General features: G+C 39.6%; 1 long non-coding RNA gene and 1 pseudogene across 4 annotated transcripts in view; one reads left to right on the top strand and one right to left on the bottom strand.

The window, feature by feature from the left end:
- LOC132654773 (uncharacterized) overlaps positions 1–27,923 on the top strand; it is a 662,496-nt gene that overhangs the window by 290,328 nt on the left and 344,245 nt on the right. The gene's annotated exons all lie outside the window — the stretch shown is intronic.
- On the bottom strand, positions 249–19,282 carry LOC110555316 (transcription initiation factor TFIID subunit 9-like; annotated as a pseudogene).

The raw sequence follows: 27,923 nt of genomic DNA, 5'->3' as shown, positions 1-27,923 counted from the left end.
ACCATGATTAATAATTTTCACAAATTCTTTTTTCTCAAATTGGCAAAAGACAAATTTTTATGCATAAAATTTGATGAAAAAAACATTATTAGGTCTATTAAAACTGAACATTTCAATCAAAAGCATACGAAGTATACTTATTAAATATAATTTTCTAAAATACACCTTTAAAACATCTAACATGCTTGTTCAATTTCAGTACAATGGACTCAAGATTAAGCATACACATTACATCCATCAAGGCTAGATTACAAGTTATCATCATCATCTTCACATTTTCTTTTCAGCGTATTCGATGACTAATTGCCTGTATTTTGTGATACCATATTAATAGTAATAAGAATGTTTTTGGACCCAATTAATGATGGATTGAGAAAACATTCTGCACTCCACCCAAAGTTGGGGACATGGAGGGGACAGGAGCCCCACAAGGAGACCAACAAAGCTAAAATATCCGAGCCCAGGGTGTCCTGCAGGGACTGATGCACCAATGGAGGACCATGCATGGAGAGGACCTAGACCCCCTGCTCAGATGTGGTCAATTGGCAGTTCAGTCTCCATGTGGGTCTCTGAGTGAGGGGAACAGGGGCTGCCTCTATCATGAACTCAGCTGACTGCTTTCTGATCATTTGCCCCTGGTGATGCAGCCTTGCCAGACCACGGAGGAAGAGGATCCAGGCAGTCTTGATGAGACTTAACAAGCTTTGGGCAGATGACAATAGTGGAGAACCCCTCCTTTCAGTGGAGTAGGGGAAGGGGATGGGCGTGGGGAGAGAAGAGAAATGCAGGGTGGGACTCGGGGAACTGGGAGAGCGAGGATTCAGGTGGGATATATAATGAATAAATTGTGAAGAAAAAGTAAAAGTTAAAATTAAAAAAGAAGACATTCTGAAGTGCTGGTTTTGCAGGAACTGACGCTTTTACAGCAGGAGGCTGAGAAGCAGGCATCTGTACTGTAAAGGTTTGCCTGTGAGGGACTTCCGAGTGCCTGCTTTAGTTGAAACAGACATGGTTTGTGCAGTTGGTGCGCTGAACACGGGAGTCCTGGGTCTGCTGGAAATGGAGCCAACACTTAACTGTGGAACTGTTATTGTTCCTGCAGAAGTCGGTGCCCCCCTTTTTAATTTTTGGAAAATTTTTATTTATCTATTTTCATACAATATATTTTAATCATATTTCCCCACCTCCAACTCCTCCCTACCCATATAACTTCATATTCTCTCTCTTTCAAACCCCCAAAAGAAAATCAAAACAAACAAAATAAGACAAAAATGCTAAAAAACCAAAATGAAACAGAAACAAACCGTTTCACAGAAAAACCACAAACAAAACACAGGATACATTTTGTATCGGCCAAGTGGTCCTGGACCTGGAGACTGCCAGCCTCGGAGTGTAGCTGATATACCCAGTGACGCTCCATTGCAGAAAATGGACTTTTCTTGGCTAGCAGGTGTCAGTTTAAAATAGATTTTAGTTTAGCAGTGGGACCCCAGTTCCACTTCTCCCTGTCAGAACCCATCTGGCTTGAATCTGTGCTCAGAAAGGTGTGTAGAAGAGGAGGCAGCAAGAATGTAAGAGCCAGAGGGGGGTAGATAACTCCAGAGAGACAGTGTCCTCAAGACTCAACAAGGTGATGCACGAATGAACTCGTAGGTGCCTTTCTTTTTGGTAAAGATGTAAGCCTATCGTTCGGAGCAGTTAAACGATATCTATCAGGTGGCATTAGGACCTGAAGATTGCTTGATCAACAGCATTGGGGTTTGTTTTCTTTGTTTTGCAATCTCTAAAACAATCTCTTGGGGTAGGAGAAGTGCAAGAGTGGTCAGCGCGGCACTGCGTTGCCGACTGCGTGTCATCTGCATGAACAGTGCTTTCTTAGCATGGCTTGAATATATTTTAACATCATCTAGAACTGTGGCCACATATCGGAACACAATCTCCGACCCCTGACTTGTGAATCTCGGCCCTATTCCGTACTGCCCATTTCCTTCAGGATTCGTGCGGTCGTCTGTGCTCGCGGGAGACGCGGTGATACACGGTGATCAGACTTCTCGAGCAAAATCACCCACCTGCGTGCGCTTCATTCCTGATTGTGGTCAAGCTAGTGCCTAGTGTGGTTTTCCCGGCCCTGGTGTACCGGTGAGCAGGGTGTTCGGAGGCTTCACAGTGCCCGTTCACATGCAGCCGGCGCCTCGGCTCACAGGCCCAACCAATTTTTCTAAATTCTTAAACTCTCAGTGTCAACACTGGTAAATTCTTGTTAGGGGCAAAATTAGAATAGTGAACAAAAATTTATTTCTGTTCAAAATGTATGAAAAGCTTCTCCCATATTTTGATTTTGTCTTTATTTTCAACAAAAGTTACTCATTAATATTGATACATGTGAAAACAATTCAAATAAATAAGTGAAAGATATTTTCTTTAGGGATGTTGTCCCTTTTCAAAGGTATTCAATTCTTCCTTTTTATTTTATGTAATGATCTGATTACCATTGTATATCTTAAACAGTACTGATTTTTAATTTACTGTTAAGTATTTTTGAAGAATTTATAAGTTGATCCTCCTCCTTTCTTACTCCTAACACTCAGTGCTTTAAGAGGGCAGTCTTTAACTTGCTGTCTAGCTAAGCCTGACCTCACACTTCTGAACTTCTCGCCTCCACCTCTCAAGTGCTAAGATTTCAGGCCACCATGTCTTGTGAATGCAGCAGAGTATTGAATTCTATTTTCTTGTGTGTAAACTGGGGAAGCACCTTATCAACTGAACAGCAGACCAGCACTTTAAATTTTAATAGTTACTAGTTTTACATTGAAAATGTTTGAAGTGTAAGAGAGGGGAGGTGGGAGAGGATTGGGAGGGAGGGGAAACTGAGGTTGGGATGTATTGCATGAAAAAGAATAAACAAATAAAAAGAGAACAAACAGGGTTCTAAGGAATACTATTAAAAGTTAAGAAGATAAAACCGAAACTAACACATTGGAATTGATTTTGATCATACTCATTTCCTCTGTCAGCTCCTCCCAGATCCATCTCCTTACTACCAACCTGGCTTTGTGGCTTTTTGTTTTTTAATTTTATTTTTTAATCTAACAAGTCCAGTCTGTGCTGTGTGTGTCTGGAAAACACTGTCTCCTTGCAGTCACCTTCTATCTCTGCCTCTTACAATCACTTTACTGCCTCTTCTACAGTGATGTCTGATCTCAGAGGAGGAGGTAAAATAGCTCCCTTGGATAGCTGTACATTCTGCAGTGTCTTATTCTTTGAGTAATGATAGTAGCAAGACTTTCCCTAAGGCCTATGCCCTGTCTAGCCACAGGTTCGTGTTCTGCTAATAGTATCTGTATGGATTTCATTGTGTGGAGTGGGTCTTGAATCTAGTCAGGAAAGTAGTTGGTCATTCTCTTGGCATTTCTATGACCGCTACATCAGTAGGCATGTCCTCTCTTGCTGGTAATTACTGAAGCTCAATTAGTTCACAGTTCTGTAAGACTGATGATTAATTTTTCCTCCTCTGCTAGTATGCATATCACCTTCTAGCACTATGAAAGCTAGCCAACAGATATGAAGCTTTTATGTCAGTATCCACTTGATTTTTATACGGTCTATGACTCACCTCTGTAGTGTGTACAGCATTAGGATCTTATCATCAAGTTCTAGCGGGTAACCAAAAGAAACATCTGAAATGTTCAGGAGTCTATGGGATCTCATAGCCTAATAACTAAGACGTAACCTATTTGTAGTCTTTTATCTGTCAGCCTGTGGTATCCAATAGGGACATTTCTGCCATGTATATGAGTATGCGTTTAGGAAGCTTCATGATGGTAGGTTCCATATGACTCTTTCCAAAGGACTTTTTCTGTTAGTTACATTACTGTCTTCTCTGCTCTTCTCTCTCACACCCATTTCACTTAACCTTTCCTGTACAATTATTTTTCTTTATTCCTTTACTGCATCATTCAAGATGATGTTGGTAGATTTCCTCTGGAGTCAGATTCAATGTATAGTTCTACGTGAACATCTTGGCTCAGACCAACCCCCCTCCCGCAATGGCTTAATTTTAATTTGTTCATTGTTTAAAAGAAATCATATCCAAAATGATGTTTTTGATATATAATCAAATCACAGTCCATTCTACTTTTAACGCCTTTATTTCTCCAGCTACATTTCGTATATTATTATCCAATTACAATATATAATTCCACTATGAAATTAAACCCTGATGTAGCATACTCATAATACATTTTTGGGTTTAGCAAACCTTTCTATAAATGAACATTGTATGCCCTTTCAGCCTTGTGGGTCACATAATCTCCATTCATCTTACTGTTGTACACAAAACAGCCAGAAACATATGTAAAGAGAGCTGTATGGCTCTATTCCAATAAATACTTTTATTTTTACACCAAGAGTTATCAATCAGCTCTTTTGACTTGATGTCCAGTGCACACCTCCCCTGGATGCCTTAGGTCTTACATGAACTCTGGAATCACACCAGGCTGTATAAGTAGAAGAATGCACTCTCCTGTTACCTATGTGATCTGAGGTAGTCATGTAAGTTTTTTACCCCCAAACATAAAACAAAATAAAATTTAGTTAAACTAATATTTTGTTTCAACTTATCTAGTTAAAGTTTACCATTATATGTTTCTTAGTTCAAAAATAAAAAAAAACCGTGTTGATTCATATATTACATGATTAATAATTAATATGTTTAATGGGTCTCTTATTGTGTTTGGAAGTTTACTGTCAACTCATTTTGCAACTTTCTTTGGTTAGCTGAAATATGATTTAAAGTAAGATGTTCCTAAGGACTGTAAAATGCTTACCTCTAAATATAGAAAAACAAATTTCAAAGGAAGCAACTACAGTATTTACAATGGTAATTACAGCTGAACTCTGGTTCATCAATGTAACTTATTTTGAATGATTAAACCTAAATGATTTTAGAACTGCTATTTAATATATATGTAATCAAATGTAGTATTTTTGATACATTTTAGAACAAAGTAACATAAATATCTCAAATCCATGTTTAAATTTGGAATAATTTCTTGATCTATCGTTTTTTGAAGTGTGAAATAATTTTCTCCCTTATTTTCCCCACATTTACTTAAATTTTTCATGATCTTGCAATAGTCATTTATGCAATTCTTGTGCCCTCTTATATTATTCACCCCCTCCCTTTTCTCTCCCTTCCCCTCCTTTCTCTTCTTCTCTTCTTTCCTTTGTTCGTTTGTTCCTTCCTTCCTCCCTTCTTCCTTTCTTCCATCAATCATTCCTTTCTTTCTTCTTTCCCTTCCTACTTGTTTCTCCTTTATTTACTCCACCCAAGAAACTATTTATTTCTTCTCAGGATTTAGTGAAAATCGCTTGGATAGCACTCTGGGTTGTTTCTACAGACCCCAGTAGTAAATACAGATGTGATAAATCTTGGTTCTGAATTTTTAAAAACAAGAGACTCTCACCTTCAATACGAAGTGAAGCTGCAGAGCTCAGTTACTGAGGACTCTAAGTGTCAGTAAGTGGTAGCCTAACCCACAAAATATAGATCCATTCTTTGACGAAAGCTCTACTCCAAGGATGTGGAAAAGCGTGGCATGCTTGGGCTCCTGGGAGACACCAAAATATCTTTCGAATGTCAGCTCAGGAGTAATAAAAAGTATTTGCGATGCTTGTTTTTCTGATGATGATTTATACTCTTCGGTGTGTATCCTACCTTTCTGTCATTTGCTTCTCTACCCATTCTTTCCAGTTAAGTGCTGTAATGGATTTTAAGATAATAAGATATTTTTTTTTTATTATTTTTTTTTCCAATGCAGTTTATTCAGGAACATTGAACAATCCTCGGACCCCGGGGAAAGCCAGCCCACAGCTTAAATAGCCTCTGGGTAGCCAACCCAGGCGTGCCACGGGGGCAATGCAGATAGGTCCACATACATAGAAGTAAGCCAGATCCTCGGCCTTAGCCAAATGTGGAGTTGTTCGTGACAGAGAGCACTCACCATCGGGAAGGTGGAAGGCAGAAACCAGCTCCATCTTTGAGGCATAGCATTCCGCAGCTCTCTACAGTTCCCCCTTTTTGTTTTAGACGCATCAGGCAAGAGTAGAGGTCTGATCTCTGATATTAGAAATAAATTGGGACTTTGTACAGATGTTCATTAAGATATTATAATGAGTTATAACCATAATTTACCATTGCTTATGTGTTTAAAGTGCCAATTTGGAAGCGCTGTCACAGAACTTTGAGAGCAGAACTCAGCAGGCAGAAGCAGGTGGGTCTTTGAGAGTTTGAAGACAACCTGATTTTCATTGCGAGTTCTAGGCCAGCCAGAACTGCATAGTAAGACTCAGACTCCAAGGAAACGACCAACCAACCTGCCCTCAAATGTCTAAATATACAAACGTAACTAAGGCTGGGTTTTACCTTGGAAAACTTTATATTCTACCTAACAGGTGTCTCTGTATAGTTTTATGAAAATGCAAGAACTTCAAATATTTCCAAACCAACAATATCAGTATGAAATTACATATATTCTTAGATTTGTTTGTTTAACTTTCTAATTTTGTACTTGTGATAAAAATTGGGATGAGGATATACTCATTCCTGATGTGACTTTATGTGCTGGGGAAGGTTGATATGGGGGAGGGGCTCCCCTTTTCTGGGGGCAAAGGGAGAGGGGAAAGAGGAAGGAAGGGAAGGGGGAAATTGGAAGGACAAGAGGGAGGGGACACCCTTGGGATGTAAAGCAAATAAACTGAAGTTTAAACAAATTAATCTCAAATTGGCACAGAGATGTTTCTTAATGGGTTTTAGTCACCTGTCTTTTTTCTTTCAGAACATTTAGTGTCTTACTATCTAACATTTGCATTTTGTTTTGTTATATTTATTGTGTTATTTTTGTCATTCCTAAATGTGTGGTTGCTAGTACCTTGTGGATCTTTTAATCACTGTTTTTTTTGTGTTATGAAAGAGTCCATAGTTTTAGTTAAGGCAGACCTATAAGATGTGAAGTAGAATTCATTATTTTTGGTCCTTTGCATGACTGAGGCCATCAGAAAAAGAAACAAAAGAAAGAAAACTCTTGTATTCTGGGGAACTAAATAGCTTTAAATGGTATGTTAATTGTGTACTGTTTTCTAGAAAATTTTCCACTATCTTTGACCCTTTCCTTAAAGCAATAATATTTATTATTTCAATAAAAGAAAGTCATCACACAGGAGCAAGAATTCTTACTAAAATTGTATATTTCATATATTTTACTTGTGAAATATAGTGGGAGAAATATTTATGAGTACCATGAAATAGGAAGCTGGAACTGCCATCGTTTGTAAATGAGAACCATGTGACAGTTCATCAGTATTTAATGCTAACATTGCTAGATGCGAGCATGAAGAATTTAGCAGCTATTTGTCACAGCCCTGTGTGTTTCTTCCTCTGATACCGCAGAATGCTTCTGTAATGGCAACATGAGACATTTAGTGTCTTACTATCTAAGATATTAAATAAATGAACATGCTAATGTAGGATTCATTTTTGTTATCTGCAGTCTCTCTATCGTGTGTGTGTGTGTGTGTGTGTGTGTGTGTGTGTGTGTGTGTTGCTGTTGTCATTGTTTTCCACACTGGTTAAAGTGCTGTCCCACACCTTGGGGTCGTTTCATTCCTTACTCCCACAAGCCATGGCTGGACTCCGTCACCAGATGCAGGTGCCCCTTGTGCTGTCAGCAGGAATGATTAATGAGGGTTTGCCCTACTGAAAGCAGTCTTTGGAGTATTGTTCAGGGCATCTGTGGAACTGTCGGGGGAGACAAGCACACAAGTGAACAACCAATTATTTGGCCATCACTGAGGCAGCATGAAAAAGACATCAAATTGGACAGAGAAGCCATGCTTTTGTTTGGGGATCAAATATCATTTTTCAGGTGTTATTAGCAATATGAAACTTAGACCTTGCTTTCAAAGACTCTTGGTTAGGTTTAGACTTCTAACCAGAAAAAAAATAGATTTTTTTCTTTAAAGCTAATTGAATTACTTGAAAGTGGTATAGCAGGACTACAGTGTCAGAAAGAGGCTTCATAGGTGGCTGCCGGGATGTAATGAGGTAACATTTAACTTCACTAACATTGGAAACCATGGACTGTGTACACAGCAAGGAGAACCTCCACACAGAGCTCTTCATGTCTGGCCAGACTGCACAGAGACAGGAGTTTGCAAGTGGTCAGAGGGCCAGAATCCTCGCTCTGGGGTGCTGCAACAGAAAACACAAACACCAAAAGCCAGGGAAGCCTCTCAGACTGTGACCTACCCTGGCATGCTTCTTGCTCTCCCTTATGATGTAACAGTTGACTCTCAGGTGTAAAAATGGTTTTCCAGACTGCTACATGTTTTCACTAGGTTTGTAATTTGAGTGAAAAAAATAAAAAGATCTTTGAGCATAATTCTAATATGGATTATGGAGGCCTTTTGGAAAAAGCACTGTTTTAAATGCTGTGTCCACTCAGGCCTGCTGTCTTCAGTGTAAAAATCCAGAGCTAAGCCCTAAAACACTGAAAGTTGCAAAGAGCAGACAGTGGCATATAAAAAGCAACGGTCAGTAACAGCTTTAAAAATAAATGCGTCCTATGTAACAATAGCAAAAAGGCAAACAAAACTTGCAAACCAAAGCAAACCCCTATTTAAATATTTTAAAAGGGTTATATTTTTTTGTATTGTATTCTCTTTTATAAAAATTAGCTCAGTCACACAGTAATTAGAAGTCACATAAAGATTAAAAACAGTGTCAAAGAGTTTATATAAGTATAAAACATCTGAGGAAAGATTGCTTTTACAAATGACTTAAAGAAGATGTGTGAATTGATTGTTCTTAATTTTCCCTGGTATCTGCAATGCTTTTCTATGTATATCAAAGTGTGTGCTTGGTCAATATTAGACTTGCATAATTTTGTTCAATTCTCAAGCTGATACGAAGTTTTATTGTTAAACTATATATGACTACGAATGCTTATTGCTCACATGATAAATTGGCCCATTTAGCTAGATGCATTACTATAGGAAAACAGGGCAAAGGTTATACCCAAATCATGAGAACATTTTAAGACTTTTTTGTTTGCTTACTCCTTTTGATACAGGGTTTTTCATGTTGGCTTGGATGTCCTGAATCTGATTTATAGACCAGACTGGCCTTGAATTCACAGAGATCCTCCTGCCTCTCGTTCTCCGAGTGCTGAGGTCACAGACATGTACCACTGAGCCCAGCCATTTAAAGATTTTCGTGACTGACATCTTTAACATTAAGTAGTCTGAATAGCAGAATTCAGGTCTCAATGAGCAGCAACACCGCTTCTTTTCAATTTTATAGGAGCAGTAGTTTTAAAGTGGTTTGTGTTTACTGTTCATAGTAAAATTGTATTATTTGGAGAGTTTCAATAGTTATTATTATTTTATTATCCATTCAATAGCTTTTGTTCATAATATTATATATAATTATGGTAGCAGAGGAAACAAGAGAGAAAGTGCAAGCTCAGCAATTAAGAACAAGCAGCACTTTTGCAGAGGGCTTGGGTTTGGTTGGCAGCATCCATCCCTAACTGTAACCCAGCTCAGCAGACTCAATGCCTCTGGCCTTCGAGGGAACCTGTACTCATGAGCCCATGCCCCCACACGCAGACACACAATTAAAAAGTAAAACTTAAAAGAATAAGATAAACGCATTAGCAGATTTCCAGTCCTTGAAGAATTCAAAGGCGTTGATTTTAAGCTATGTTTGTTGGGAATATTGGCATTTTTAAAATGTTATTTTGTAGTTTTTCCTCTGCCGATTCTCTGAAATTTGAACTTTAAAATCACGATTGCTGTCAAAAGCCGACTACCTGTCAGTATGCACAGAATCTTAGAGACCTCGTCTCACCTCCTTCTATCTTTCTTTTCTTCTGGAATTCTGTTCTGGATGCCATGATGTTACTTATTATTTAGTCATTGAAATAACTCTAAATGATTGTCCTAGGGAAATTCTTGGTGTGGTGTGGTGTGGTGTGTGTATGTGCGTGTGTATGCTAATGTCACTCCCATGGTTTGTGGTTGAATGACGGCACTGCTTAAGCATAGTAGACCATATACTTAGTCACATACAGAGCTCAGGCTACCTGAAATATGTATGACCCTGTCTTGAAAACAACAACAAACAATGTTTTCTATGGATGTTTATAGCAAATATACAATAAGCAAAGCAGAGGCTCTTTCCTTTATACTCTCATGAACAATATCTTATCTTAGACTGAATCAATATGCCTTCCCCCAACCCCGTATCATAGAAACGACATGTTCTCAGTAGCTTTCAATTCAATGAGTTGGTTGCTTATTCTTTTTCATTTTTGTTTGTTTGTTTCTGAGGCAGGGTTTCTCTGTGTAGCCTTGGCTGTTCTGGACTTACTTTGTAGACCAGGCTGGCCTCGAACTCACAGTGGTCTGCCTGCCTCTGACTCTCTGAGTACTGGGATTACAAGCATGCACCACAAAGGCCAGTTGTCACTCATTCTTTGGAGGCATGTTTCAACCCTTTTCCAGGTATGTTCTTGATGTTATAGCAAGATTTTTTTGATCATTCTTTTTATTTTTTTAAGGAAAGGTCATAAAATTTCTGTCATAGGTTGGCTCAAAGATTCAAGAATATAATTGAATATAGACTATATTTCTGTATTAAGACACTTTAGGTTTAATTGGAAACTTGGTGTCTACTGACGTCTTGTTTGAGATGCTACAGATTCATATTGAGTTTTAAGTAGTGAGGCTGGGTGATGACTTCAACCAGCTTCCCAAATGAGGCCTTTATAAACCCACAGCACAGGTCTACTATGGGGGAGAGACATTGATTTTTTGTCTGCCTGGGCTATGGTGAATTCAAAAAACCTCCCAGATCAGCACCCTAACATGTATGTTATAGAATTAACATGTATGTTATAGGAGGCCTAACAAGTATGCTACAGGAGGCCTAGCAGGTATGTTATAGGAGGCCTAGCAGGTTTGTTATAGGAGGCCTAACATGTATGTTGTTATAGGATAAACATGTATGTTATAGGAGGCCTAGCAGGTATGTTATAGGAGGCCTAACATGTATGTTGTTATAGGAGTAACATGTATGTTATAGGAGTAACATGTACGTTATAGGTAGGTCCATGTCTTAGACTTGAGAAGGCGATTCTCTGGGGCTTGAGGTAGAAATCCCTTTTCACTTAAAGCTCTTCAGAGTCTGACCTCTTGAAGGAGCTTTGACATTAAGGTTCTCAGTTCAAATCCTATCTAAGCGCAAATGACTTTGACGAAACAGCCACCCTTTCTATTATACAATCCTCTAATTTTAAATGTGAGAATAATAGTTATCTCAGGGCTTTCACAGAAACATTAGGATTTTAAAAGACTTCATAATTTTCAACCATTGTAGATAAATCCAATAAATTTTCTTATATTGAAAAAAATACAATTTTAGCATTCATTATTCCCCTTTACTCAAAAGAGGCATTTAAAGTTTCCAGGTAAGAACTCAGAAAAATAATTCAAAATTTTCACAGCTTCTATTTATGCTACAAGTAGACTTACTGTTTACTTGAATTTAATTTGACCTAGTGTATCTTTTTTTGGTAACATTTGCTGGCCTAGCCCATACTAAGACAATAGCAAACCAATGATTGCAATCTCATAATAATCTAAAGATCTTACATCAGACTTTCCCCAGAATTGAAATATTGTGAAGACAATTAAACATGTTTCTAGTTTGTAATATTAAATCATTTCCTTCTTCCTGTTACTCCCTCCAAACTTTCCTATATACTTCCCCTTGTTCTTTTCTAAATCTAAGGCCCATTTTTTCATTATCTGTTGTTACATACATACAAAACTACCTTAAATATCTCTAAAAAGTGTTAGAACCAGATTCCATAGATCAGTTGAAGATGGTCTTAAACTGGTGAACTCTACCTGCTTGAGAGACTCACAGACTTGCTGTACAGTGATGCCTAATGTGAACGTTTCTCTATTGATAAAGAGTTCCAGGAGGAGGTGGAGGCAGAGGAACAGCTGGGGGAGGGCTGCTTTGTCCAGGACAGACGAAGTTGAAGGGAAGGTTTGGAATCCAAAAGGAAATATGAGAAAGGCAGTAGGAATTTCAATTAAAATCTGTTAAATCAGATTTTATCTTAGGTAAAACACATGCGACTCCAGGCTTCATACCTAGCCTCATAAGGGGTTCTTTGAGCATGACTGTTCAGCTTAGAATCTGTTACTTTTGATTTTCAAAATACAGATTTGAAACAGCAATGATACAGCTGTCTGCTGTGCTATCATAGTAATGTAAATGAAATTTATTGTCAAATTCTATAATTAAGAGCAAAACAAACACTGTTTATTTGTATATTTGCCAGATTATTTTATGATTGTCACACAAAATAATGCTTAAGTTACAATAGATAGCTGAGAAATATGTCAACACACAAATATAAAATAAATTTATTTTTAATGTATAAATAGGGAACTGTTACATTTTGATTATACTTTGATGACTATTATAATTCTTTCTTATGTTAATATATAAGACTTACATGGAACGAATAAGAAATTATTTTTTATATGTAGACAGCCTAGTTTAGTTTATAGCACTCTTCACTCCTGCTTAAGAGCCAGAAATATGAAATGATAAAACTATGGCTCTTCTCTCCTACCCTCCCTCTTCTCCTAGGTCCTTTCCTCCTGTCTCTCCTCTTCCTTCTAGAATTAGAATTACTTGAGTTGATGCAGCTCCCTAAGTTTACAAATTCAGAGGTTTATTTTTAGAAAGACGTGTATTCCCAAGCGGCTAGCACAGAGCTTCAGGGAGATGCTTGTGGGGGAGCCGTGGGCAGCTTTCTTCCTTATGCCTCACCTTAACAGCTGTTTAGTGTACAGAATGACAACCCTAGTCAACAGCCCTGCTTCAGGTCCTGGATCCATTTGCTTGGTAGTGTCTTATGACCTTCCTGTTGCTTTGCCGGTTCAGGGTCAGCCCCATAAACAGCCTGCTACACTTCATTTTTCCATTTACAATAGGTCATAGTTCAGTATTACAAAGGTGACTCCAGAATTAGTCCAAGTGCATTCGTTGCTTTTCTGTGGTGATAAACACCACAGCCAAAAGCAACTTAAAAAAGAGAAATCTTATTTTGGCTTATGGGTGCAGAGGGAGAGTCCAAAATGGCAGGGAGGAAAATCTCTTCACAGAGGAGAGCAGAAACAATTAGAATGCGGGGGAGACTATAAACTTTCAAAACCCACCCCCAGTAATTGTGTCCACCAGTAAGATTTCACTTCCTAAAGGTTCCTCAGCACCTCAGCTAGCACCACTAACTGGGAATGAACTGCTCAAGTACCTGAGTCTATGGGCGATATTTCTCATTCATTTCACCCCCAAAAGAAAACGTATAACTGAACAATCAGATATTTTAAACAGGAAAGCACTTTGAAGCCTCTTATTACTGAGCAGATTGGAAATTTCACCGGAAGTACTTAGAGACCTTCAGTCATTCTTCTTTGAACCTTCTATGGCAAGTAAAGGAAAGTGAGCTTATCTATCAGCATTACCGTGTAAACTCCTAAGTACGACAGGAGATTGAGTTAAGAAATGTCTCAGTGCATGTTCTACTTGGAAAAGAATAATAAGCTGTGCTTTAAAATACATTTTCTCATTGTTTATGAAGTAATTTCCTTTAATATTCAGTAATATTTTGCAGATAATCAGGCATTTTCTAATGTAAAAATATTCTTAAACCATCTGTTTTGGTTCATATACTAGAAAATATAAGATTTAAGTGTTACCAAACATTAAAAAAAGGGCTTTCCAACAGAAAGTTCAATTTTAGTAATTTGTTTTAAACTTCTTGTTTTGATACTTAAAAGCTGAATAAATGTATAAACTAAAGAACTATTTATATATGGGAGTCTCACAGAAACAGGTATATTTATAGCAGGATAGTATTTAGTTACACTGCAATTTGTTGGACTTGCCGTGTCTTTGAAGCAGAGTTGATGAGGAGTGTGAATACAGCACTGATACTCTCTATCAAACCCTGAATTCTCTATCTTGTTGATAGCAGTTACTAATTATATACACATCATTATTTTGCTAACATTCAGGATCTGCTCTGTTTTTGAAGAAGCATTAGCACCTTAAAACAGGTTAGGCATTACTACCAATGGGTAATTACACTTAACCCTAGAGTTCCCATGGTAAACATCTGAAAAGATTTCCTAGTGATGGTTCAATTCACAGGAAAGTTAGCAGGCCTTCTAACCCTAGGACCTGTTTATCCAAACTGTGAAACAAGATTATATTAGAATGGTTTTGCTGGTTTTAAGATTTAAGTACACATTGAAAATGTAACCAACTTTTCTAACAACATGATAATTGCAAAACCTAATGTATTTTTAAGTGTAAAGTGTAGGTGCTAGAAGCGATACTGGAGCACTTTCTAGGTCGTTTACTGCTCTAGAGGCCGAGGCTATGAAGCGTGCTCCACACATGCTTTCAACTTGTGCATTGTGTTTAAACTGGAAGAAAACGTTTCTCCAAACTATGATGGCTGAGACTTTACAGAAAACATGATGACAGCCTTACAGTCCTCAATGTATTTGAAATTATTTTTGCCTAAACTCTGAGATACCTGGCGGAGTAAGAAACCCAGAGGGAAAGGTGACTGCCGAGAGGCAGCGTGGGCATTTTGTTTCTCTTAAATCCTCTAGGAAGAGTGCAAGCCCACCGAAAGTCACCTTAGCTCAAAGCTCATGCTTCCGTACCTTACCGTTACATGCAATCTCATCACTTCAAGGGCTTTTAAATCAATAAACAATAAAAGACAGTTACTATCCAGATTGATTTAATCAGTTTATTTCATGTCCAGAGCATGTAAATTTGCAAAAATTTTGTTTCTACCAGCTACATAATCATAAATTAATGGCAATGTTCTGAGCTAAAAAGATGATGGCTGGTTTTTGTTAACCTGTTGGTATAATTCCAATGAACTGGAAAGAAAGAGAGCCTTTCTTAAACAGACCACTCACATCATACTCTGATGTCTTTCCTTCATCAGCCACTTTAAGTTACTTTTTGCCATCTTTTACTAGCACAAAGACCATAAAACACTCTTTATTTTTGCCATCATTTACTAGCACAATTGTTAGTTTTCTACTAAAAATTTAAGAGAACATGTTACCTGGGATGCACATGTCTAACATGTTAAGTGTAGACCTATTTTATATGCGATTACCTATGGGTCACTCTGTGTCAAATCATATATGCACGGGGATAAGCCTGATAGACATATAGATTCTTCTAGACTTGAGCACCATGCATTGCAAAAGATGTTTCATCTATTGAATAGAAGTAGTCAGTAATTTTAAATTATGTTTTTAACTTGATGAAGCAATGTAATGCCTTGTGATTTTAGCCACTGAAATATTTTTTGCTTGCTCTTCCAGTCATGAAGCAAAGAAAACTCACATTTTCTCCTTCAGAAAATTCTATTTCACAAATGCAAATTAGCTTGAGATAAAACAAACAAAAAAGAAACAGACGGGAACAAAGAAAGAGAACAGTAAAGCCTTTGCCTGGTTGTTGGCAGTATTCAATGAGTAGACATCGTCACTATTCCCACCATGATTTTTAGAAAATGTGACAAGAGCCATCCACATTCTTTTGTGCATGACCAGTGGCACATTTGTGAGATGACCAGCGGGGGTTGAGGCTGTGACTAGGAGCAGTTTTCTTTTTGTGAAGTTAATGGGCACATATGGGGAACGAACAAGCTTTACTGTTCTTAGGGGCACCTCCTTCTTCCCTGGTCATGAATTTGAAAAATTGCCATTGAGACTAGAACCAGAGTTCTTCTGACCTTCCATTTTTATGTAATCCATTGTCATTAATAGAATGCGCCAGCCATGTAGTAATGACATGGAGAATCAGGCCTTCGCCACTACTTTTAATTTTTTTCTTTCATGCTTTCCACCTCCGACTTCTTAGAGAAGCCATGTACTTTCTGACCTGGTTGAGATGGGAGTATCTTATAAGAGAGCTGTTTGGAGACAAAGAACAAAATTAACACCACAGCTGTCCAGCTTCCGAGGCTGAGACAATAAGCCATTCGAGGAGGTGGCTTCTGGATATGTCACGGCAAGCACACCTGCATGTTCTAGACATGATCCCTTCCTGTTTTCTTCTTTGAAGGGAAACAGGGGCCTTTTACTTCTTGGGAATATAGAGCGACAAATAATAATGTAGAAGCTAGAGGGGAGCATTCTCCCTCGAGGTTAACTAGTGTTCCTAAGTTGAATGTTGGACAAATTTTAACAAAGCATAAAAATATCTGTGCCAAATCTGTCCTAGTTATCTTTTATTCCATTGTTATCAGATTAGCAGAAATGATATTTTGGCTTTATTCTAAATTGAGAATAAAATTAAAGATGATTTGTGTTAATATTCAAGATAACTGAATCTAGCTGGTTACTTTATACTGAGAGAAAAGTCTCTAAATTGACTGTAAACAGAACATCTGGGTCCTCACACGGATGAGCTTGCTGAGAACGCTGTAGGCAACGCCCACTCACCTTAATACCTGTCTGACTTTTGAATGGTTTGCTTTGAATCTTTGGAAAAATCAGTAGAAGTGACATTTATTGGATGTTTGCTACAAGACCCTAAAATTATATATACACAATCTAATTTTTACAATTATAGCACTATGGGGTAGATTTTTCCCCAAGCTACAGAAAAAAGAGATGTCTTTGGAATAAGTAATTCACGGTGAAGTTACGTAAGGCTCTGCAGTTATCCAGTAGAAGACTTGGTCTCTGTGAACTTAAACCTGTCTGTTCTGTGTCATGGCTTGAATTCTTTGTTCACTGGAGTCTTCAAATGCTATTTTAGTTATTTTTTCATAATATAACTGTCTGTGGATAATGATAGGCTACTACATAGGCAGGCCATTTTGTTTATATTTGCTTAAAATGAAAGACTTGTGTATTATTATTCCCTCTTTATCCACTAACTTGTAAATAGATAATGCTCAAGAAATAATGCCAGCCACGCAAGCATTTTTCTGAGAGAAACCTCACAATATTAGTAAAGCCTAAAAGAGACTCAGATAACAGGAGAGGAAACGAGGGTGGTAAATGGAAAGTGGACAGTTATACGTAAATCAAAACATTCCAAATGACTGAACATTAAATATCTTTAAAACAATTGATGGAGTGTGCTTGTTTTCTCATTACGTTCACCAAAACACAAAAGGATGCCCTATTATCAGGGCTCTCTTAACAGGCCCTGGGGGCCTCCTGGTGCTGAGAAGACAGCTTTCATGGGCACGGGTAGTGTGTGGAGTTAGACTAAGCCAGGTTTAGTTTCTTTCTAAATTAAGTCTTCCTGTCCTTGGTACCAGGAATTTGGTTATCATTGATAATCCATTACCATAGTATGCAAATAATATTCCATGAAAACCTATGCTTTTTGACCTAAAAAATAATAAGATAATATGGGATATTATCCTCAGGTGACAAAGAGGATGGCGGCCTCTGTGTTTGTAGTAGGTCTATTATCATTGCAGGAATGCGTTGAGAGACTCCTTTGGCGATGAACAGAACACTACTTTAGCATTAATCCATGCATAAAGGACCAAGAGAGACGATATGGCAGAGAACGAATGAATTCTGGATCTCCTCCATCTTGCCATTTATGTGGGGAAAAATAAATGCCAAATATTAAATTATAACGTTTAAAGATTACAAAAGGAATCTGTAATGTTAAAATGCACTTGAATCACATAATGTTAATTTTTTATTTAAGAATGTCCAATCTTATTTATATTCAAAACAGATGCGGGATTGTAAATACAGGGCAGTTGTAATATTCTAAGCGCATATTTTAGGGACTTCCTTCTTTTCCAAACCTCACTCAGGTGGAACATACACTCATTTCTGTAACAAAAATTCTTTCTACTCTATTGGCAAAATGAATAGCATCAACTCAAAATATTTAAAAATTTAGTCACATCCACATCCTGCAGCCTATAAGGAGCTTTCACGCTTTTGGGCTCGCTTTAGATCTTTAATACCCTTTCCTTTTGTGTCAAGGAGCTCACGAGGCGTAAAGAAGCACAGATAAACCCACTTAGATCCCTTCCTGGGCCGTCACCTCTCTCTGCCAAGCGGCTTTAGGTGGTAACTGATCTGTGACAGGCTGCCAGTCAAACAGAGCATTTCTGAAAGCTGACACAAAAGACCGAACGCTGGAGAATGGATAGGAAAAAGAAGAAAAGGGCCCAAACTGTATCAGTGCCCCCTCTCCACCTTGCTCTGTTCTGTTTCACTACAGCCACCCCCACCCCCACCCCGCCCTCCGGCCCACCCTGCTCCTCCCTAACCTTTTGGGGTCTGTTTCTGGCGTTTTTCTTCTGGGTTCTCTCCCCTCCCAGCTGCCTGCCCCCCTTCCTCCCCCTGTGCTGTGGCTTGCCCAGGCTGGCTGCTTGCTGCTTTGGCGTGGTCAGGTTCATGGCAAGGCCAGCGCAGTGCAGATAGAGATCAGTAGCCTTTAGCAGTGGCTGCCCCAGTGCGCGGCTGATAATAGAGGCAGAAGCCAGAGTGACAGTCAGATGGAAACTGACACAGGCCTTCTGTCAATGCCACCCTTGCCCCTGGGACTGAGCAGGGAAGAGAGCGGGGGAGCGGAGCTGAAATGTCAGTCCTGGTAACGGCAGCAGCCCTGTCTCTGCAGGTCTTGGACTGTTTCATGCAGGAGGAAAGGGTTTTTGCCATTTTCCTTTGGCTGATGTGAGGGAACAGAGCTGCATATTTGGTGACTTCCGTGTGTAATTTCTTCTGGTGCTGTGGGGCTCTCGTGCCATAACTGTGTCTGACAGTTTTTGTTCTCACAGCCTTTTGAGCATGTTAAGGACTGATAAATCTTGTCCTATGAGAACCCGAGTGATTCCTGGGTCTTTTACATTCTTACAGCTATAGATCATTCTTTTGTTTTGTTGAATTTAAAAAAGGCTTAAAAATATTAGCCAAAGAATAAAGATAGTGACTGATTTTTCTGCCCAGGAGTGGAATTCATTGCAGATGTCCCTAACAAAGAACTTTGGTATTGTTTTGGCAATTCTCGGGAAGCAAGTTCAAGGTACCTTTTTCTGTAGTTGGTATCTGATTTCCGGAAGCCGTGCTTGATTTCCGGAAGCCGTGCTGATACAGTGTTCATCAGTAGATCCCACATTTAGACAGGAAACTGTTTTCGTCTAAACTGACCAGAGTTCTCCCTCGTCGCCGGTGGAGAGCAGGCTCTGAGGTAACTATTGTCTGAGAGAGAAAACATGGTGGTTACACAGCACAGACCCCTCTGTACTGCAGAACCTCTTCCTTCACATCTCCAAATCTCGATTCTCTCAAAGGCAGAGCAACTGGAGTTCCGACTGTAAGGAGCTGTATCCCCGACATTTCCCCCAGCTCTGCTCATTATAAATCATTTTTCCATTTCTTTCAGAATATGTCACTGGTCAAGCTTCCATTCTACACTAAATGGGGTAGGCTCTGAAAAAAGTGTGTCTCACCTTGTGTGCTTAAATGGAGGCAAGTGATAATTAATATGATGGACGATAAACAATTGCTAATTTGGTGATGGGATCTTTCTAGGTTGTTGCAGTTCAGGAGCATTATCATCAACCGATTCACATCATCAAACCCAAACACATCCCCACCCCCCACAGACCCTGCGCACACACACCCACACACATCTTACACACACCCCTACCCACACCCTATACACACAAACTCCCTACACCCCCTCACATACACTGTACCCACAATACATCCTACACACATACACGCCCTACACACACACACTCCACACTCCCACTCACTCCACACACCCCACATACAATACATTCTCCACACACACACACACACACACACACACACACACACACACGTGTATGTCTCCATATACACACACGCCTCCATACAGGCACTCACTCAATACATAGCCATACACCTAGCACACAAGCCTGTAGGGGGTGAGAAGTCTAGAGTGAAATATCTCATAAGAGAATATTGATTATTTTCAATGGCTTAATTTAGCTTTTCTCTTTGATTTTTATGTCTTTTTTTCCTCTTAAATAGATATTTTATTTTTTCATTTATTTATTTTATTTACTTTACATACTTGTAGCTCCTTCCTTCCTGCCCTCCCAGTCCATCCACCTTCTCTTTCCCCCCCTACTTCCCTTCCCTTTTCCTCAAAAAAAAGGGGAACTCCCTTTCCAATCTACCCCAGCTCATCAAGTGGCATCAGGACTGAACATGCCCTCTTCCCCTGTGGCCTGTCAAGGCAGTCCTGCCAGGGGAAAGTGAGCTACAAGCTGACAAATGAGCCTATGTCCAATGCAGTCCCCACTTCCCTTACTAGAGGACCCACTCGAAGCTTAAGCTGCCCACCTGCTCCATCTTTGTAGGGGCCCAGTCCAGTTCATGCATGGTCCTTGGTTGATGCTTCAGTCTCAGCAAGCCCCTCTGGGCCTGGTTAGTTGGCTCTGTTGTTTTTATTGTGGAGTTACTGTCACTTCCAGGTCCTTTTCTCTTTCCCTCACTCTTCCCAAGACTCCTTATGCATAGACCAGTATTTGGCTGTGAGTCTCAGCATCTTTTTGAGGCATTGCTGCATAGAGCCTCTCAGAGGACAACTCTGACAGGCTCCTGTCTGTACTTAGCAGAGTATTTTTCATAGAGTCAGGGGTTGGCACTCTCCAATAGGGTAGGTCTTTGGTTGGGCCAGGCATTGGTTGGACATTTCATCAATCTCTGCTCTATTTGTTTTCTCTTTTCCCTGTACATCTCGTAAATTTTGGGTGGAAGGTTTGTGGATAGGTTAGTGTTCCCCTCCTTCTACTAGGAGACTAGTCTAGTTAGAAGGTGTCCTCTTCAGCCTCTATGGCCTCTGATACTAGAAGTCTCTGCTTGAATCCCCCTCATATCCTCCCAAGAGCCTACCCTGACTTAGGTCTTCAGCTTCTCACAGAGATGTCCCCACCCTCAGTTTCTCTTTTCTCCACAGGCCTTCTGTCCTCTTGCCCTTGCTCTCCTCAAAATTTGATCTCTACCCTCTTAACTCTGAGCCCCCTCTCCTACCTTGTTCCCTCTCTTCTGTCTATTCTATCTCCCCTTCTGCATGAGATTTAAGCATTCTCATTTGGGTCTTCTTTATTACTTATCTTCTTTGAGTCTGTACCTTGTAGTATGCTTATCTTGCATTATATGCCTAAAATCCACTTATAAGTGAGTACATACCACGTGTGTCTTTCTGGGTCTGGATTACTTCACTCAGGGTGATCTTTTCTTGTTCCATCTATTTGCCTGCAAATTTCATGGTTTCTTTGTTTTTAATAGCTGAGTAGTGTTCCATTGTGAAAATGTGTCACAGTTTCTTTATCCATTCTTTTGTTGAGGGCCATCTAGGTTGTTTCCAGATTCCTGCTGTTATAAATAAAGCTACTATGAACATGGTTGAGAGAGTGTCCTTGCTGAATAGTGGAGTGTCTTTTGTGTATACACCTAGGAGAGGTATACCTGGGTCTTGAGATAAAGTTATTCTCAATTTTCTAAGAAAGTACCAGATTGATTTACAAACTTGGTTGTACAAGCTTACAATCCCACCAGCAATGGAGGAAGGTTCCCCTTTCTCCACACCCTGACTAGCTAGCATGTGCGATTGCTTGAGCTTTGGATCTTAGCCAGTCTGACTGGTGTGAGCTGGAATCTCAGAATTGTTTCGATATGCATTTCCCTGATGACTAAGGAAGTTGGGCATTTCTGTAATTGCTTCTCAGACATTTGAGATTCCTCTGTTGAGAATTTTGTTTAGTCCTGTGCCTCATTTTTAATTGGGTTATTTTGTTTCTTAGTGTGTGATTTCTTGACTTCATTAGATATTTTGGATATTTGCCCTTTGTTGGCTGTAGGATTGGTGAAGATCTTTTCCAAATCTGTTGATTTTTTTTTTTTTTGACAGTGTCCTTTGCTTTACAGAAGCTTTTCAGTTTCTTGAGGTCCCATTTACTAATTGTTGATCTTAGAGCCTGAGATGTTGGTGTTCTGTTCAGGAAGGTGTCTCCTGTGCCAATGAGTTCGAAGCTCTTCCACACTTTCTCTTCTAAGAAAATTAATGTCTTTGGTGTTATATTGAGGTCTTTGATCCAGTTGAATTTGAGTTTTGTGCAGGGAGATGGATATGGATCTATTTGCATTTTTCTACATGCAGACATACAGCTTGACTTAAATAGATATTTTAGCTATGAGCTTTATTCACATTACAAAGCACCAAGAAGTGTAGCCTAAGGAAGAAAATGAAAATATCTTTCTTCAGAGACTTAAAGTTTTTTTCGAACAGGTCTTTCACCTGCTTGGTTAGAGTCACCCCAAGCTCCTTTATGTTTTTAGTGGCTATTGTGAAGGGTGTTGTTTCCCTGATTTCTTTGTCAATCCTTTTTTGTATACAGGAGGGCTACTGAGTTTTTTTGTTTGTTTTTTTTTGTTTTTTTTTTGTTTGTTTGTTTGTTTGTTTTGAGCTAATTTTATATCCAGCCTTTTTGCTGAAGGTGTTTATCAGCTGAAGGAGTTCTATGGTTGAATTTTTGGGGTCACTCATGTATACTATCATATCATCTGCAAATAGTGACACTTTGACCTCTTTCTTTCTGATTTGTATCCCCTTGATCTCCTTTAGTTGTCTTATTGCTTTAGCTAGGACTTCAAGTACTATGTTGAAGAGATATGGAGAGAGTGGGCAGCCCTGCCTTGTCCCTGATTTCATTGGGATTGATTAAAGTTTCTCTCCATTGAGTTTGATGTTGGCTATAGGCTTGTTGTATATTGTCTTTACTATGTTTAGGTATGTGCCTTGTATTCCTGATTTCTCCAAGACTTTAAACATGAATGGGTGTCAAGGACCATGCATGGAAATAAGCTAGAACCCCTGTACAGATGTAGCCATGGCAGCTCAGTCTTCAAGTGGGTTTGCTAGTAATGGGAACAGGGACTGTCTCTGAGATGAACTCAGTGGCTGGCTCTTTGATCACCTCTCGCTGAGGGTGGAGCAGCCTTACCAGGCCACAGAGAAAGACAATGAAGCCAGTCCTGATGAGACCTGATAGACTAGGGTCAGAGGGAAGGGGAGGAAGACCTCTCCTATCACTGGACTTGGGGAGGGGCATGGAAGGAGATGAGGGAGAGAGGGTAGGGTTTGGATGGAATGAGGGAGGGGGCTACAGCTGGGATACAAAGTGAATAAACTGTAATTAATAAAAATAAATTAATTAAAAAAGAAAGTGTCAAGGTGTCATATCAAGGAGCAGAGAAAGGGGTGGGGCGCGAGAATATGAACACCTGAAAACAATTAAGTGGCATATGAATGGTAAAAATATGTCAGGAGTTGCTCAAGCAAGGACAAGAGAGGAATTAGGAACTAAATATTTCTGTTTCCAACTTCTGTGGACATTTCCCAGAACTTTATTTTCCAGTCCTTAGCAGTTTGCTTGTACATTCACTAAAATATGTAGAGACAGCATCTTTGCTACAGAACGGAGTGAAATGCTGAGCTCTGGGTGCGTGAAAACATTACCATTCATTTACGTATGCTGTATCTATGCATCGCTTTAGATATAACTTTAAGATCTTTTTACATCCTTCCAATAACTCCATAAGCTGATTCCTTGTCTTCCTGTCATAGAAGGTGCAGCTCAGAGATGAGAACTACTTTGCTCAAGAATATGTAGGTAATGAGGTAGAAGTCTTTTTAAAAAAACAATTTACTTTTAATTTTTATTTAAAACAATTTTATATATAATGTACTTTGATCATATCCTCTTTTTTTTAAAATCCCATCTTCTGCCAGATCTTTCTTACCTGCCCACGTACCTATTTCATGTTCTTTCTCCCTCCCTTCAAAAATCAGGGGGAAAGGGTCAAAACAAAAAAAGCAAAGCAAATAAATTAAAAACAAAACAAACAAACGAACAAAAAAACCCCAATAAGACAAAAACTACCAAAGCAAAACAAAAAGTGCACACACATGAATTAAAAAAAAATAGAGTGTGTTTTGTTTTGGCTAAGTCCTCCTGGGCATTGGTTCTGCCCGGGAGCATGGTTGACATGCCCAGTTAGAGGAAACTGATTCTCTCTTTCCCAACAGATACTAATTGCAAATAGCTTTTTGGTTAAGGAATGGGTCCTTGTACCCACTTATCCTTCCCAGTGCTTCGTTGTCTCATTTGAACCTGTATGGATCTTGCTGTCACAGTCTCTGCAAATTCTGTAAAATGTAGCAGTCTGACAGCACTGGACATTATCCAACTCATGTTTTAACAGAGACACACATGCTCTCTCACCTCCAGGGGACTCCACCATCACCTCAATGAACCTCAAAGACTGTACACTTTTAATTGAAAATCATTCTCTTTTCCAAGAGTCCGTGTGTGTGTGTGTGTGTGTGTGTGTGTATGTCCAAAAAGACTGCATTCTTCTTAACAGGATACTTCATGGAGCAAGCACTGAGAATCAGCTAGAAAACACACTAAATTGAGATTTCTTAGTTCTTCCCCAAGTTCCTGTTGTGGTATGTCTGGGTGAGGAGGTGTGTGTGTGTGTGTGTGTGTGTGTGTGTGTGTGTGCCATCAAATATCAGATGTTATTAATGCTTCTGTTTAAGAAAGGAGAGAGTATAAATGTCCAAGTTATAGGCTTGAGCATTTAGAATAATGAAAGTGTGATTGGTCATGCTTAGCTTCAGAGGTAGTGAATTTGTCATATTTATTTACTATCCATTTAGAAGAATAAGACGAGACAAGATGTATCTGTTACAATAGACATGCAAACAAGTTGTTAGAATATGATGCAATTCATTACATCTACAACCGAAGAGATTACTAATTAAGACAGTGTAGGGACAACAGAAGATGACCAAAGACTGAGTGCTGGACCACTCCAACAATGAGAGTGTGAAATGCGGAGGGCTTGAATAAGTAGACTGAAGGAAGAAAAGCCATTGAAGTCAGAGTAAACAAGTTAATTATCCCTAAGGCCTTTTTTTTCTGATGTTATTTGGGAGATCGTTTTCACAACTGTGCTGAGAGTAAACATTAGTGGGCCATGATAGGAAGTGGGGGACCAGTTAGGTGGTCATCAGTAATCTACATGATAGCGAATGGTGGTGAGGGAAACAGCATCATTCCTGTGATGAGGGTATTGAGTAAAAGAGTAACACGTGGTAGTGTGAGAGAAAGAGACGCGTGGCTGGAAGGATGCTCGTGAGAAGGTGAGAGGGAGCTAATACACAGCGTGGGATGCTAGCTCAGTTCAGACTCACTGAGAGGGAAGTGTGTGTGTCAGCAGCAAGGGGCCTTTAGACAGTGGTTAGTCTGCCTACATGTAAATCTATAGAAAGGAGGAGGGTATAACAACAGACACCAAAGAAATCCAAAGAAACATTAGGTCTTATTGCAAAATCTGTACTCCACAAAATTGGAAAATCTAAGTGAAATGGACAAATTCCTAGATAGAATATATAAAGAACTTAAGAAGTTAAACACCAACAAACCAAGTAATGCAATTAAAGAACGGGGTACAGAGCTAAACAGAGAATTCTCAATAGAGGAATATTGAATGGCAGAGAAACACTTAAAGAAATGCTCAACCTCATTAGCCATCAACTCTACATCTGACAGGTGGCTAATATAAAAAAAATATGTGACGAACTCATTAACTTAAACACCAACAAACAAAATAACCCAACTTACCACAAGGACACTTTGTCAACTATGTTCAATGCTGCCTTATTCATGATAGCCAGAAACTGGAAACAGCCTAGATGCTCCTCGACTTAATAAGTAGGTGTGGCACTGACACAGTGGACACCACTCAGCCACTGAAAACGAGGAAGGCATGAAAATTGCAGGCAGACTGGTGGAACTAGAAAAGAGCGTCCTGAGTGAGGTAACCCAGAAGCAGAGACACACAACATATGCACTCGCCTGTAAGTGGATATTTGCCATATGGTACAGGATAACCGTGTTACAATCTACAAAACCAAGGAGCCAAGAAGAGCCCAAGGGAACCTGACTGAATCTCTCTCAGAACAGGAATAAGTAGATGGAGGGAGGGGATATGGGTGGGAGATGGGGTAGAGAGGATAATGGGGGTGAGGATCAGGTGGGCAGAGAGAGAGAAGGAGGGGGTGGAAAGGGAAGACCTGGCAGAGAGAATAGAAATCAGCCGGGAGGTATGCCTGGGACATGGGAGGTTTCTGGGAGTCGTTGGGGGTGACCCTAGCTGAGACTCCAAGCAATGGGTGTTAAGGAGCATGAAGCTGGCACCTCCTGTAGCCAGGAGGAACTTCTAGTAGAGGGAGGGGACATCAAACCACACATAAAACCTTTGATCCAAAATGTGTCCTATCTCAAGTTTAGGGGTGAAGATGGAAAAGAGATTGAGGGAATGGGAAACCAGGGGCTGGGCAAGCTTGAGAACCCCATGGGAGAGGGCCGACCACTGTCACTATTAATGATGCTCCGCTGTGCTTGCAGACAGGATTCTAGCCCGACTGTTTTGTTATAGGCTTCCTCCTCAGGCAGTTGATGGAAACAGATGCAGAAACTCATGCCTAAGCAATGGGCTGAGCTTGGGAAGTTCTGTGAATGAGTGGGAGGAAGAATAGAGGGAGCCAGAGAGGCAAATGTCACCAAAAGAAGAGCTACAGAATAATCTAACATGGATCTGTGGGTTCACAAAGATCACCAACCAAAGAGCATCCGTGGACTGAACCTAAATCTACTATACATATGTAGCAAATGTGCAGCTTGGTCATGATCTAGGTCCCTGAAAAATAGGAGTAGGGGCGCTCTGACTCTGTTACCTGCTGCCGGGTCATTCTGCTCTAGCTGGGCTGCCTTGTCATTCCCAGGTGGAAGAGGATGTGCTTAGTCCTGCTGTGACTTGAGATGCCATGGAGGATTAGAACCAACTGTAGCCCCCACCCCTTTCTCTGGGAGGAAGGAGAGGGGAAACTGGGAAGAGGAGGGTATGGGGGTGCAACTGAGAGAAGAGTAGGGAGAGGGCTGGGATTAAACAAAGAAAGAAATGAAAAAAAAAAAAACAGGTGTTGGTGTGCATGTGGATTTATGTCTGGGTCTTCAATTTCAATAGTCACTACTCCTTTGTGTGTGTGTGTGTGTTGTTTTTATTATTGTAGCTTTGTAGTACAACTTGAAGTCAGGAATAGTGATACCTCCTCATGTCCTTCAGGATTGTTTTAGCTATTCTTTTCTGTATGTGTGTGTATGTGTGTGTTTACATATGAACCTGAAAATTATTCACTCAAGATCCTAGAAGAATTGTGGTATAATTTTGATGCAGATTTCATTCAATCTGTAGAATGCTGATGGTAGAATGAATGACCTTTTTTTAAAAAAAAATGTTAATCCTGCTGAACAATGTACATAGGAGATCTTTCTATCTACTGAGATCTTTTTCAATTTCAGTCTTTAGTAACTTGAAGATTTTATGATATAGTCTTTCACCTGCTTGGTTAAAGTTACCCCAAGATGGCTGTGTGAAAGGAGAAGAAAGGCAGTAGGAAATTAGAACAGAAACACACCCCTCCAAACACCTCTGAAGTTTCTTGTCTCCGATTAGAACAGAGTCAAGGAAATTTTCATTTCTGGCCACTGATAAGATTCAATTGAGGTTCCTGCTCCTGAACCGCCTGGCTGGTTTCTATCTCCAGTTCTCATAAATAGCCAACAACCAATGGCATTTTTAAAATAAAAATTTGGGGATGAAAAGTTTAAAAAAAAAGTTACCCTAAGATAGTT

The sequence above is a fragment of the Meriones unguiculatus genome, chromosome 6, assembly GCF_030254825.1.
Source record: "Meriones unguiculatus strain TT.TT164.6M chromosome 6, Bangor_MerUng_6.1, whole genome shotgun sequence".
NCBI classification, from domain to species: domain Eukaryota; kingdom Metazoa; phylum Chordata; class Mammalia; order Rodentia; family Muridae; genus Meriones; species Meriones unguiculatus.
Note: the sequence above shows the minus strand (reverse complement) of the source record. Positions and strands in the feature narration are given on the sequence as shown.